At 42.0% G+C, this 14,723-nt stretch overlaps 1 protein-coding gene and 1 long non-coding RNA gene across 4 annotated transcripts in view; one reads left to right on the top strand and one right to left on the bottom strand.

Moving 5' to 3' along the window:
* Positions 1–14,723, bottom strand: part of kank1a (KN motif and ankyrin repeat domains 1a) — a 42,941-nt gene that overhangs the window by 24,321 nt on the left and 3,897 nt on the right. The gene's annotated exons all lie outside the window — the stretch shown is intronic.
* Positions 5,908–13,511, top strand: LOC113589542 (uncharacterized). Its single transcript, XR_003411996.3, has 3 exons — positions 5,908–6,244; positions 12,055–12,138; positions 12,245–13,511. It is a non-coding gene; the product is annotated as an uncharacterized LOC113589542 (long non-coding RNA).

Below are 14,723 nucleotides of genomic sequence, written 5' to 3'. Positions count from 1 at the left end.
TTGCTTTTGCATTCTAGCTCTACTCTAACTTGAAAGCCACTAAATCCATTTTTCAGCAATGCATCAAAACTAAATAAAAACAACCAAAGATTAACGTGTTAATTTGTAACAACACAAATGTACAGTTTTTAGATCAGCATTAACCAAAGTCATAAAACAAAAAGCAGTGAAAAGAATTCAACATTACCTTAGAACAGCGTTGCACCCATAAGTGCTCAAAATGAAAGTGACCACAAAAGATTCTACAGCACAGTTCAAAGTATCCGTGGGCGGATAAAAGACGATAGAGGAACCTCAAAGCACAAATAAGAAATACTTTAAACAAGTACTACTTTGTCCAGGTCAGAAAAGCATGGAGAGAGGCTGTATGCAGTCGGAGAGGTGGCCGACACTGCTGAGAGCCTCTGGCCAACCTCACGGCATCATCCAACAATGCCCCTGCCCCCATTCCTTCCACGCTGTCTATGTGAGGGACAATTGGGAGGCCTGGGTAGCATCTCCATCACACATACACACTCTCTATCTCTCCTTCATCCACACCCAGCAAAACTGTTCCTCACTTCAGGTTTGCCCTAATAGATGAGCATTTCTGAGTTTTCCCTTCACACCCCCCCACCCAGGTCTTTGTTATCTGCTCTACTCTGTCCAACATTTGGCCATGGGCAGGTTGGAGCCAGTTATTTATTTAGCTCCAGTGGAGCCAGGCTGACTGAGAGTCCCAGTGCTGGTCCTCCACACGTTGGAGTGTTCCAAGATCGGCTGAGGGGGCAAGGGGGCCCTTCTGTGGGGGGCTCCGTAGAACACTGCATAACAATTAAACTACTGGGATTAAAGGAGATCGTATGGGACTCTGGAAATTCTGCTTAATCCGCAGGCGTTTGTCAATTCCCACACTTGCCATCTCTCTGCATTCATATCACAATGACAAATGTATGCTTAGCACCCAGGAATTCTAGCATTTAATTGGCATTGTTACTGTTAGAAGCCAATCGACTCGACTCTGGACGGAAGCTCTTCTGTGAAAAGTTCAGACAAAGGAGCAAGCGCGCCTAAAATGACGGGCGACAGATGCAAATGTTTTCATCTCGCTGTTCAAACAGTTGTACTCAGTGACCTGTCAACACACTTGATTGGCTCGTGAAGTGTTTGGTTACCTTAACGCAAATTTCTACAAAGAGTGACCAACTAGCTTGGACTGATAACTTTGAATACTTAGTGGCAAGTGCTAACAACAAAAGCAAAAAGAGATCACCAAGAAATCAAGGCGATCGATGCTTATAAGCAGGAAGTAAACAGGATACTAGCATGTGAGCAATATAAATGCCAATCATGAGAAAATGTATCAGAGAATAGCTATGAAGAAGGCAAATAATCTGTTTTTGTGGGAAGACTGAAAAGGTCATTCACAGTAACAGACACCTCCGGATGTTCAAGAACGTGTCTTATGGCGGAATGAGATTCCATCTCATCACCCGCTGTCCGTTTTAATTAAAGAAAGTATTCAAAAGTAAGTGGGCTTTGTTTGGCTACTACACTTCCGCTGGCCAGACATTAAATAGTGCTAATGAGAGAGAAGTCATTCTGGGAGGATTAGGCTTGGAAAAGTGTGAAATGGGCAAACACCACCCCTAAATTTAGACCTACGACCCCTGGGGCAGTACTTAACTACATGACAGGCAAACACAAGCATGCGTGCGTGCACACACACACACACACACAAAAACAACTACAACAGGACCTTCTCATCACGATGATCACAGACCCTGAGGGAGAGTGAACAGCTTGGGAACCTCACCCACTCTATAGGCTCACACAAGGTCCAGCACCTGGAAAGAAGTCAAGTGGGCTTTTTCAATGTCCCTTTTCAAACTGACCCTCACAAATGGAGGACGCAGCGAAAACAAAAACGATGATCCGCAAAAGCACTCCTCGGCGCTGCTAGAAAACACACAGGCCTCCCCCGCGGCGGACCTCTTCAGAAGCGACACATTAGCATTTACGCCATCGCCACGACACAGGCCCCCCTTCAGGCTTGCTTTTGAATAATGATGAATCAGCTCTTTGCTGAGCGACTGGTCGCATTGTTTTCACCTCCCCCTCCCCATCCCCACCCGAATTCATATTCCAGGCCCGGATCTACTGTTTATGCACGGCCATCTGCTGGGCGAGAGCCCGACCAGCTGTTCAACCCGATCTCGATCGCCCTCCCTTGGCCTGGAGAGCACAGCTAGCTCCACGAGTAGCCGTCCTTGAGGTGGCTGGCCTTTTGCAGAGGTAGCCCAGAGGGGCATAATGGAGGTGATGTGATGGTCAGGGATGATTAAATGCCTTCATTGCTATTCAGACCGATTATCAAGCATGACTATCTGGACTGGGCGTATTGATGGGGGTGGGGGTGATGCCGATTAAGACCAACCGACACCAGGGGAGAACATATTCCCATGGCTAATTGATAGTCGTATGTTATCCAAGCCTGATGGTACAAGGGGTCAAGGGTGGGGACCAGCAGACACACGGTGTACATGCTTCAGATGATTTGAAATCAACAACTGTGGTGTGAACAAAAGGTGAAATGGAACCCACTCTCTAAAGGCTGGAGTTGAACTGACAATAAATGGCTTTTTAAAAATTAAGCGATCATCAGACTGGGAATGACCGAACTAATTATGTATTAAAAATAAATGATTTCTCTGACTGCGATGTGGAAAAGAAGAGAAACCACATGGTGTCCCGTCTGTGGTGGCTGCTCAGAGGAGGGCACTTTTTCCTGTTTAAGGAAACATCCCCAACCACCCAGACTCCAAACTCTCCCCCTTCACCTGTTATGGTCTCTAAGGCTTCCAGGCCTGAACCTGAGAAGCTCGCTGCCCTCACAAGCTCTTCATAACACTGCTCATGACTGGAACGAATGCAGGAGCAACACAATACCGCAGCACCAAGTTTAATCGCTTCCAGTGGTAAGACAGAAGAAGGCAGAGAGTGAGGGAGCCTCCGTCTGGACAATAGAAGCACAAGTGAGAGAATGCAAACAGATAATGATGCTCACAATACAGGTCATGCTCAAATATGTGCATCAAGACAATTTTCCCCCCAAAGGGCATAGGAAAGTTTAAATAATTAAACTAAAATCAACAGTCATAAGCCAATACCTGGTCAAATAATAAACTTTATACACTTCTGAAAGTTAAGTTAGACTAAGCAATGTTTGTGTGTGTGCGTGCGTGTGTGTGTGTTATATAATATTATTTGTTAGGCATGGGCTCACAGTGCACACAGTTTCCACCAAAGAGGAAATTTGGTAGGCACTTGTGTCATCATTCAAATGCTCTACATTACTGGTGTTCCCCAGGGTACCTCTTTGGGCCAATGCTTTTTACCATACATGTTAATTAATGATCTCAACATTGTGTGTCCCATTGTAATGACCCACCATATGTGGGTTATATATATTCATGCTACAGCAAGACAGCAGGTGGCAAAACAGTTCAAAGGATGCCTGCGAAGCCTTGCAGCAATCATTTATATGCTTTAAAGGGATCGAATTTAGAGTGTTTTCAATATATTTTTGTCCAGTCAAACATGTTTTGGATTTTCAATACCAGGTGTAATTTCTACACAAATAATATTTCAAATATGCTTTAAGCAGAAGGCAGAGCTGTTGTGCACAACGTGACTTCTGTTCTGAGCAGCAATGGGCTTTGTGAGCAGGCCTTGGCATGCAAGTACACTGAAGTACGAGATGGATCCTGTGGTTGACGGTGTGTCAGAAGCATCCGGACGTCCATTCTCTGAGCTAGCACCTTCACAATGGAGCTCTGTCTAAGGCCGCGCGCTCAAGCGACAGGAGGAGGGTGGTGAAACCGCAAACAAGCCTTCCCAACGACGACGACGCCCAGAAATGATACACAAGGCAAAACTGGTCCTGTGCTGACTGACGTCTTCAAAAAAAAAACAAAGGCATTGTATGAACATTGTATCATTGTATCACTGTATCATGAATATGTATCAACATCAAATGAAGGAAAAAAGAAAGTCTTTATATTCCGTAAGATGCTTTCACCCAAAGCAGCATCTGACAGTATCCCTGGAGAAACTCGCCTTATTTCATGGGCAGAGTTGCAGCAAACCTCAGATGGAATCAAACTTCCAAACATCTTGAGCCACAGCCAAACCCGTAGCTTGCTGTGCCAGGCAGAGCAAGTTCAAGGGCACACAAGTTATGGCCGAACACCCATGGCTCACCCAAGAGGAGGGGTGTGTGTGTGTGTGTGTGTGTGTGTGAAGAAACTGGAACGAACTGGATTAACGTGAGCACGAGGACAAACGAGTATGCGACTGTGAAGTGAGGAGAATCACCTGCTGGTAGGAGTCGAGTGCCCTCGTCTTTCAGAAACCAAACTCCTCAAAAGACCGGAAGGAAGCCTTCAAGAGCCAACAGCTTTCATCTAAAGGAATGAGGGGAAAGTGCCGTGGGAAGGATCAACTAGCAAAGGTATAAAAATTCAACTGGGACATTTAGGCTCTTCCTCTGTGATGGGGCTCATTTCGTTTTTGGCCTAGCATGTTGCAAATGTAACATATTTAAATAAGCTCCAGACTAGAACAGTTTAAATCTGATCAGCACTCATGACTCTTCTTTCAGCCGCTTTCAGACTGCCAGCATCATCAGCTACCAGTCACAAAAACGGCGCACATTCAAGTTGACCTCAGTAAACCTGCTGGATTTATATCAAAATGTGAAAACTGATACAGTAATTCAAAGTCAGGAAGAACTTGACACAAACTGAGCAATTCACAAATGGATGGAATGTCAAAAAGAGATTACTAGGTAGGGGAAAGTAACAGCAGAACTCTGTTGAACATGAACGATCACCATGAGCAGGCTTTCCTTGGGTCTTATTATGCATTACATGCACTATTAAGAGCCTGACAAGCCAGCACTACAGACTGAAGTGATGCGACATTATGCAAATGAGCTCCAAAGCTGATTTCTTGTTTCCTCAATGTGTGCTCACTCAGATTCATTTATACATACCTCTTCAGGATCAGACTGCACCTGGTCTCATTAAAAGAGTTTACTGGATTACAAAAGTAGATCACTAACTTAATTTTGAAATATTTACCTCTCTTTATTGCTTTTCACAAGTTTTAGCTTGTTGATGTCATGTCAAAGATGACATGCTAAATCCCATTTTAGGGAAAAATAAAGGATCTCTTACCCCAGTACAATAAAAAAAAAATGTTTTTCATAAAATTTCCATAATGAAACGTTCCTCCCATTTCTCACTCAAACAAGAATTAAGAGAACAGAGCAACAAACACCTTTCAACATCACATCTTTTACAGCCTCACTGCAAACAGTGTTTAATTAACCTGACCCCCTTTTCTGGGCCACAACAGTAAGCCACTCTGCAGGCAACAAATTCTGCAATGTCTCATTATTTGTCTTAAAGAGCAACTCAGCCCAGCTAATCTATGTGAAGCAGTCGAGTAAAACCACATTTTCCATATTACAGACTCCACTGTGAAAGCAAACCTTACTGTGGGGTAATCTTTCATCTGTCGCTTCACATTTGCGCTTTCCTTGCAAACAACAGAAGGGGTCAGGAAGTCATGTGGGTATGATATTGTATTTATGCCTCCATGCAGATAATGCAGTGTATTGTGCGAAGAATGGGGCAACAGAACTGAAGCTACTGCGTTGTAATCATGGATCTATGAGAAGAGGGGGGTGGGCAGTGGCTACTGTGACCTGGAATTCACTGCTCCCCACACATCAAAGTGGGAACCTAGGGTGCGATCAAGTCCCGTAATTACATGAGACCTGAATACAGGAGGGCTGATGATCCACAGAAAAGAAAAATCAGACAAGACTCATGGATGTTGGTAAGTGGGTGTGAATGAGTGAAATATATATGGGGGTGCAGATGGGCGTAGCTGAAAGGACACACTAGGAACATGCAGCTACAAAATTTATATTCACTGCATTCCTAGCAAGGCTTTCTGTGTGTTGACATCCATTGGGTCACGTACACATACACATGACACAAACTAGGCCCATTAATCTAAATTAGCCTGGAGAAGTCAGACAGTGTTGTTGCTCAACACTTAGGCTGCATCTCTTAGATGTGCTGTCCTTAGAGGACTATATTGGACAGGGTTCAGTGTATGATGCTGACAGACGAGGAAGGCCTGAGAACGAGTTTGGTAGCAGTGGAGAGGCATTGTTCCCTGGGAGCACAGGGTAAGCTGCTTGGACCCTCTGCCATTTACTGTGGGAATACATAGGACTGGTTTGGGTTGGTGAGGCTGGCCTGAGGTCAGGCTTTGGGTGCTTATGCATAACTGCAAACCATTGCACTCTATTGTTTATATTTCTATTACAGTTCAGTATTACAGTTTGTGGGTATTTTCTATGTCTTGGGGATATATCCCTGTCTATTCAGTACCATGCAACACCATTGAGAAAACCAACATGTGCACAATAGGAGACTTATATGCTGGTCAACATATAAATAAGAACACCAACACACTGACTCTAGACCTATTGATAAACCCTACAATATATAACTTTGTAACATAAAACCACTTAGATGAGTAAATTACAACCTCTGTGGTCTGTTTGGTGAAAATCTTTATAAATAAACAAGAATAAACTAGACAAATTCACAACACCAGATGAACACCTTTAATGATATAATCAGTAATAAAGCTGTAGTTCACCTCTACTGACAAAGCATCCTACCTCTAAAACAAACCATTGTAATAATAAATAAAAAGTTACCTCGAACAGTTCTCTCCTACCAAGTCATTTTAGGAGACTTTTTCCTGAGTCATTATAGCTGTACATCTAAGAGACTGCTATGATCATGGCATCATGTATAGAAAAGGTATAGAACTTGACATTATACTTGCTCCCAGCTAGGTGTACATTTTATGCCCTGTCTTAGGAAAAATTCATCTCAAAGTCTTAAAGTTAAACCCAGAAGGTTCTGACCAATGTATTTTACAACCAGATGTAAGCCTTACTAGTGCAACCGGCCCCAGGACCTGATGGCTTTCTCACTGAATTATGCAAGCACTAGAATATAGCACACTATACTAGCAGTGTACTATACAGACCAGCATTGTGAGCCTGGCAACAGACTAAATTCAATATGTAGCCCACTCTACCCTCTATCTACCCCCATTACTCATTACAACATACACAAAAATTGGAAGCACCGCTAGAAGCAGTAGGCCTAATACCATGTAAAATTCATTGCAATCTAAAGTACATGGATTGTTCAACTTCATGAATATGCATCGGTCTCAATGTGAGAAACTGCTCGAGTTACACGTGATGCAGAGAAAGACTTTGGCAAAGTTTTTATTTACTAACTTCACCTCTGTGAAAAAGATTCGTTATACTTCACGGTATTATACTAATGGGTTAACACAGAGCCATTGGGTTGTCAGAAACCTTTATACTGCACAGAGGTACTAGACAGGTATGCCCAATGTCTGGTTCCTTATTCAAAACAAAAGCATCAAAGAAATCCAAACATTTAACACAAGGTAACATTAGTATAGTGCAGATGATGAGTCACTCTTACTACAAAATGTCCCCTCACTACAAAAGCCTGGAAGATTGAAGAACATCTCAAAATGTAAGAAAAAAAGAGAAAGCCTTACAATGTAATAATAAAAAGGTCAGACTGCATCTACTTAAAGTGGCGCTGTCTTCACTGCTTAAGAATTTTGGCAAATACTTTGAGGACCATGTTCATCTTACGGTTTGAGGGCTGACTGTGTCAGCAGAGCAGGTCCCCTTGGCAAAACCTGAGGTACAGGAATTTTTAATTAAGCCATCACACCACGGCCCCCTGGGAAGGCTGCTGTAAACAGACTGTGCAGTGTCTCCCACAATAGTCCAATACAACATGTCCACTGTGTCAGCTGGGCTCCAGCCTAAAAGGAGTAAAATTAAAACGTTGCCATCCTCCATAAAGATACCAACAAAAATACACCAAAAAATGGTATCTAAAATAAAAATAATTTTTAAAAACCAGAAAAACAAAAGGTGTGTGTGTGTGTGTGGGGGGGGGGGGTAACTTAGACTTTTCCTTGAAAATGAAAATGTTTTTCTTTGTTGTGTCTATAAACTGTTTAAAAGTTACATAACCATGATATCTCAAAGAGAATCATATACCTCCCATTTACGTAGGAAATTAGAGGTCAGGTGAACATGGATATGAATAACATCCGGAGAGACCACACTACATAGAAATTGGTCTCCAGCACATACAAAGCATAACAGCTGTTTGCAAGTCATCACCTTTAAGCCATAAACAGGATCTCTCTATGCCCAGTTTTTGAAACATTATGTAACTATTTGGGGTGGGGGGGGTCCACGAGAACAAGAAGCTTTCATCAGCCCAGCTGAAAATGACATGATGCATGCTAATTTCAATAAACAAATGAAGCTGAACACTGATGGAGGGCCCCTAGCACCACTTTGGCCACAAAATAAAGGTGGTGATCTTTTACAGTAAACACACATTAACGTGTCTGCTCTTTTTAGAACAGAAAGAAAGGGATGAAAATAGGACACAAGACGGCATTATGAACATGGAAACCCTGTGCTGTTACCAAGGCAAACCTGCCCTTATTTGTAAAAACAGAAACATGAGAAGCCTGTTGTGGGATTTGGTAGGAGGTTGGGATTTGGGATATAACGAGGCTAAGTACTGATCACAAGAGTCATTTCAATATCCTGAGCATCTGTCTATATCCAAAGAAATTTGATATACACTCACCGGACATGGTTTTTGAAACACCTAGCTGCTTTGTATCATTACACACTAGCAACTAACTTATTTGGCACACTTAGTGTTCAGTTACAGAACGTAGCCCATGGTCAGCAGTGGTGTAACACATTACAAATCTTCTCGTTACTGTAATTTAATACTTTTGCTCAAGAATAGTACTTTATAAGCTAAATAGTTTTAAATGGATATACATTTACTGTTGCTACTTCAAAATGTTTGAAGTTGAAACAATAGAACAGGATGTAGGATGTGGCAGGAGGTTATGGATGAGGTTGCAAACAGCACTACATCCTCACATCTATGGCCATACCTGCCAAGAGCTTTTTGAGGTTAAGATGAAGTAAGGCAACAGTGTTCTTGTGTCATGGCGACGTTGCCTTTCAAATCGGCAAAAATTCGGCATCTAAATGGAAGAAACATATACAAGAAATATTCAATTTTATACTAGCCAGATGTGTTGGAAATCTATAATCCTATAATTACGATGAGTCTGACACCAGTGGGTAAAGCAAAAGCAAATCTTATTTATTATTTGTCTCAACCTGAGGGCATCGCAGTTATACACACAAGGCGTCTGTAAAGAAGAGGCAGTATCCGCTTTCCTTCTGCACTTCTTTATACCACTCAGCCCTCTCAAGCCCTTTCTATCTAAAAATGGGTTGTTTCGCTCCCCACCGGCTTATCTGCCCCGCAACAGAGCGTTCTCAGAAATCAAATTAGTAGATTATTCTATGTAGAGTTGTTGTGATGTTCTAGCAATACACACAGAGTTTGGAGAAAGAGGAATTGTCTGCTCCATGTTCTTGTAACACAAATGCAATATAAGTTTCCATTACACTAAGCTGGGTAAGTCTAAGTTAGTTAGCTCTAAGCTGTCTTAACTAGCTAAGTTAGCGAACAGCTATCTTACTTGGTGACATCTTCAGCCAACCTTTGATATTCATCACTGCCGTGTTGTTTTACCTACAACTAAATGATAGTGTTAAATTTACTGCTGTGTGACAAACCTGCAGTGCTGATGTTGTGCCACTGCAATGTAGCTAGCTAGCTTAAGCAACTGAAGGTTTAAGGGATTTGATCAGGGGCTCAGCAGTGGCAGTGGTGGGACTTGAACTGGCAACCTGATTACAAGTCAAGCGCCTTTACCACTGAGATTCTTTTTACAGAGAAAGCATGGCCAGTATATGGCCAGAGAAAGCAGTACAGTGAACGCATCTTAAAGAAAGAACTCAGAAGAACAGAGGTGGCATTCAGCTGCAGAACAGATGAAGACTTTAGGCCACAGCATGTCATTCACTCGGGTAGAAGGCCACAGTTTACAGGCTTGTAGATGAGTTCATCAGAGAAAGCCTTCAGCCTTTTTATATACTTGAACTCCCAATATTCGAAAATCTAATCAATCATGATCACAATACAACCTATCTACTCAGTTATAACAGCAGATCCAGGAAGCACAAAGGTCGCAATTAAAAATACTCACTACTCTGAATACTTTTAAACAAGCTACCCTTTTAGTTTTTTTGTTTGTTTGTTAATAGAAATGCTGCTTTTACTCTACTCACAGTAAGTTTTCTGGGAAATAACCTGAATATGATTTTTCAGTAACTATTTATAACTATACAGTAGCTATTCAGTAGCGATTTACAGCCCTGCTGTTCACTGCTTACCATGTACTCTCTGGACATTATTTGGCTGGCGGTCCATTCTCAACACAGTATAAACACAGAGAGAAGCCTGGCAGAACCATGGTTGTAGGTATTGTCTATAATACCGAGCGTGCTGCTGTAGGGTTGACCAACCAGGATGTTTAACATAAACTGCATGGCAACAGATGGATGGAAGACTGTACACCAATGTATAATAAAGTAGCTGGTGAATGCAATGTCTAGCCTGTCACATATTAACTGAGTAATGCAAATTTGGGTTCAGTTCTGAATCAGGAGGCATTCAGATCCTACCTCTCCAGAAACTACACATTTTCAAAGTTCTCTAGAAGTCAGTTTTGATAGTGATATAAACTGAATATATGACTTTAGAATAACTTGTGCCTCTGAAGTTTTTAGGTTAACTTAGGCTTTTAGGAGAACTTAAACAAACACTTTAAAATAGAACTTAATAGAATTAAATTTGGTTAGGCCATCCATTTTGTTAACCAAATTCTCTAAAAGAGAAGTGCTAGAAGAAACCCACCCCCCAACCAAAAAAAAAAAAATCAAAACGGTGTACATTTCCTGTTTGGGGATACTGTAGTTATCAGTCTGGAAATGACCAGTATAGATTGGTGACTAGCACATGATACTCCACCTTAGCAGTGTTCTGTTCACACTTTCATGTTACAGTTTGTATGAGTCTAAAGTCATTTTTTTCTTTAAAATATTTTTCTTGCTTTTATGAAGCACAGTGGTTCTGGTTTGGATGTTTAGTTTAATAAATAAAAATTTTAATGATTGTGGGCAAAAAAATATATAATTTATATATAATTATGTATATAATTTATGTCTATACCATTTAAATTTTCAATTTCTATCCATGACTACAAAATGTAGGACTGCATTTGGATAGTTTTGCTGCAAGTATTCAAGGAACCATTTTAATTTTAGTCATGTATTCTAAATCACTTATCTACTTGTGAGGCTTCAAACTTGAAAGCCTCTCAAACTTCTTTCTGCTTCAGCGCTGTAACTAGTGGCCTAGATGCTAGAGCTTCCAAATCACTTTACACGCAAGTCTCCTTCCCCTGCATCTGCTCCAACATGTGCCTCAAAAATCACCAGCAACATGTGGCGGTACAGTCCCTCCATCAGCTCCCACAATGATTGTGGGGTCAAATTAGAAAGCTGGCCACAACATTTGGAGGTTCCAGGGCTGAACGTCAGAGGTTCCAGGCTGGAAGGGAAGAGATGGGGCATTAAACCCATGCTGAATCCTTCAATGTCTTCAAAGCGTTCCATTTTTAATTTGAGACTACCTTTAAAGAAATCTGGAGGGTAAGCTACAAATCTGCCATTACAAATGACCCCAAGAGCAAAATGTGGTTGCAAACATCTTGCAACTGCTGAAGAAAGATCCCTAAAAGAGTAAATAATTACAAACAAGACATCTGGCAGCATGCGGAAACAATTTACTAGCAAGCTAAGTGCAGTCACAATTTAACAAAAAGTAATTTCCAGTTTGAGGTTCTAGTAAATTTGTAGCACAAATCTGCTGTGAATAGTCATGTTAACTACATCTTCATGGTCTGCAGGAAGATTACACGTGTTCCTGTACTAGATTCAAAAAGGGATTATGCTGAAACCACAAACAGTTCTAAACATCATGGCCATGCAAGGTAGGTTGGTTTCCATTTACTCACATAGCATTCAAGACAAAGAAAAGAGAGCATATCGTTTAAGCAATACAACATTAAAATATTTGACTTTTCTGACCACATATAGTTTCAAGACTGCAGGGTCAGATAATACAATGATCAGTAACTTTCCCAAGAGCTCCACCTAAGCTTTCTGTGGAAGAACTACTGATGCTGGCCTCTGTTTATCACTCAAACACTGGAACACCCAGAGGGATGGCTATCGTCTGGTCATTGGGACAGCTGACATGGAGCCCACAGCACAAGAGGAATCTGATCGGGCCGGCTGGGCGTAGCAAGCTGAAACCTGAGGAGACCGGTGGCTACTAGGCTGAGCACTCCCAGATTTCCACAGCACATACAGTATTTATTTTTTAAAAACCTACCATCTCTACTTTTGACAGTGTCAGGGATTGTCTTTCCAGGGACTTTATAGCTTGATTTATATTACACTTATCCAGAGCTACTTACATAATTAGCAGTGTGGCTGTACACATGTCCCTTCCATTATAATTACATGTACTTGAAATCATTTGCTTCTAAAGCATCATTGTGCCTATAGTGCCATCACAAACACCAACACCATATAACTGAATACACTGTTACATGTTATTTCTATCTGTATGTGATCTTCCCGACACCACTTGGAAGGGTTTCATTTATCTAAATGCTTGGCCTTTCTGAAACACATTTGTTTTGGACCTGCCTGTTCCTGCCCAAAATTGGAAGCTTGAAAATGTACCGATGCGATGTACACCCAGTCGCATACCACTCCCTGGTGAATTGAACTGCAGCCCGCTGGGGAGGGCTCCTCTGTCATCTCTCTTTTCTCAGCTCTCAAACCTCAATGACAGACAAGAACTGTGATATAAAAAAGCCCAAAGCATGAGGTTAACCCACTGGTTTCCCTCCTTGGTCTCAGACTCTTGCTCATTTCCTCACGTTTTCGGCGAGATCCAGCATGAATAGCTATCCAAACACTCAATTGTGGCAGGCCCCATCAGGCTAGAAGCTCCTTATTATTCCCAGGGGCAAATGATTCAGTGGAGAGTTTAAAAGCAGTGCATCTGAAGGGCTCCTTTACTGCAGTTCTGGTGGCAAGGGCCCAACAGCACCTGCTGTGCATAACGCCACATGGGAAAGCTATAGATGACCCAAAATGGGCCACCAATGGGAAACACTCTTCTCTAGAGAGACATCCATTCCTCATACTTGATCCCCAGGTTATTGTCCTAATACTGTTTCCTGAACTTCTTCTACGTAAAAGCTAAAGAACATCATCAAGTCCCATGAAGGGATTGTAATGAATTCACTTAAATATACACCAAAAATAAATAAAATAGTACCACACGAAATCCTACTAACATTCCTCCAAGTTTATTAAACGTTGTATTTTAATACATTTGGTCTGGTGTTAACTATTTCTTCATATAAAGCATTGGGCTTACCCCCCCCCCCCCCACTCAAAGGGTTAACCCCACCTTTTCAAATATGGAATACATCAGATTAAGTACAAAAAATGGTGCCCATGCAAGAAAAGGCTTAGCATTATAAAAGCACAAGAAGGGCCCTGTGAGAGGTATTACACATTTGGAGAGCTTCTGCATGTCCTTCTGCTGAGTTCTAACCTCAGCACGCAGTAGAGGACAAACTCTACTTGAATTTTCACTTCATGTTTGGACATGCGCCCCTCAGTCATGTGTTGAGTCCATATGGTCACAGCAAAGATTTTTGTACAAAAGAATCTGAGGGAATGCACCTAGAGTAAATCATACCTATGAAAAAATTGATGTGTGTTGAAGTTTCAGTAAGAGACATCGAGGCTTGACTAGAAGTAACCAAGCTAAATCTGGACAAGCAAGCCCACAACATGAAGTACACAGTAGCATATTTTGAAATGTCTTAATGACTCCATAAGTATCCATTGCTTAAGTATGCTTTATGCTGGACCCTGTCCGCAGCATCTGAAGCTAAGAGGGTGTGCACCCTCTGGGACAGCTCTCTGAAATGGTAAGACAGGTCAGTTAGCAAAGCCTGTCCCCCTTCATTTCTACAGATGTCCCTCACCCAGCAGCTCAGACTTCAAAGCTGAACAAGGAACAGCAGGATTCTGTCTCCCTGACAATAGAGCCTTCACTCAAGCCTCTCCACACACAATGACTGCAGCAAAGGGGCTCTGATGTCACAGAGATCGTCCACTTTAACTGCATGTTGGACCGTGTGTTGGGCCACCTTTCAGACAGCTACTGCCTCTACCAAAGTTTACTGCAAAAGAGTTTACTAAAAGATGGAAAGCAGCCAACTGATCCTGGCCTCGGGACATTCTTTACGACGTAACTGAAATACTCTAGGTAGATGGTGAAACTCAATATGTTACTGAGAATGCCCACTTCTATGCTTCCCATTCCGAGACAGCAAGACAAAAACACCCCACTGCACAGACAATAAAGCTCCGGCGTTAGGTGGCTGAAGGGGCGACAGCAGTGACAATGAAGGACCATTATCATCTGCGGGCTTGTCTGGGATGTGGTAAACCTGATCGTGATGCCTTCTGTCCCAAGGGTTTA

The sequence above is a fragment of the Electrophorus electricus genome, chromosome 5, assembly GCF_041902795.1.
Source record: "Electrophorus electricus isolate QZ-2024a chromosome 5, ASM4190279v1, whole genome shotgun sequence".
Classification (NCBI taxonomy): Eukaryota; Metazoa; Chordata; class Actinopteri; order Gymnotiformes; family Gymnotidae; genus Electrophorus; species Electrophorus electricus.
This window is presented reverse-complemented; position numbering and strand designations above follow the sequence as displayed.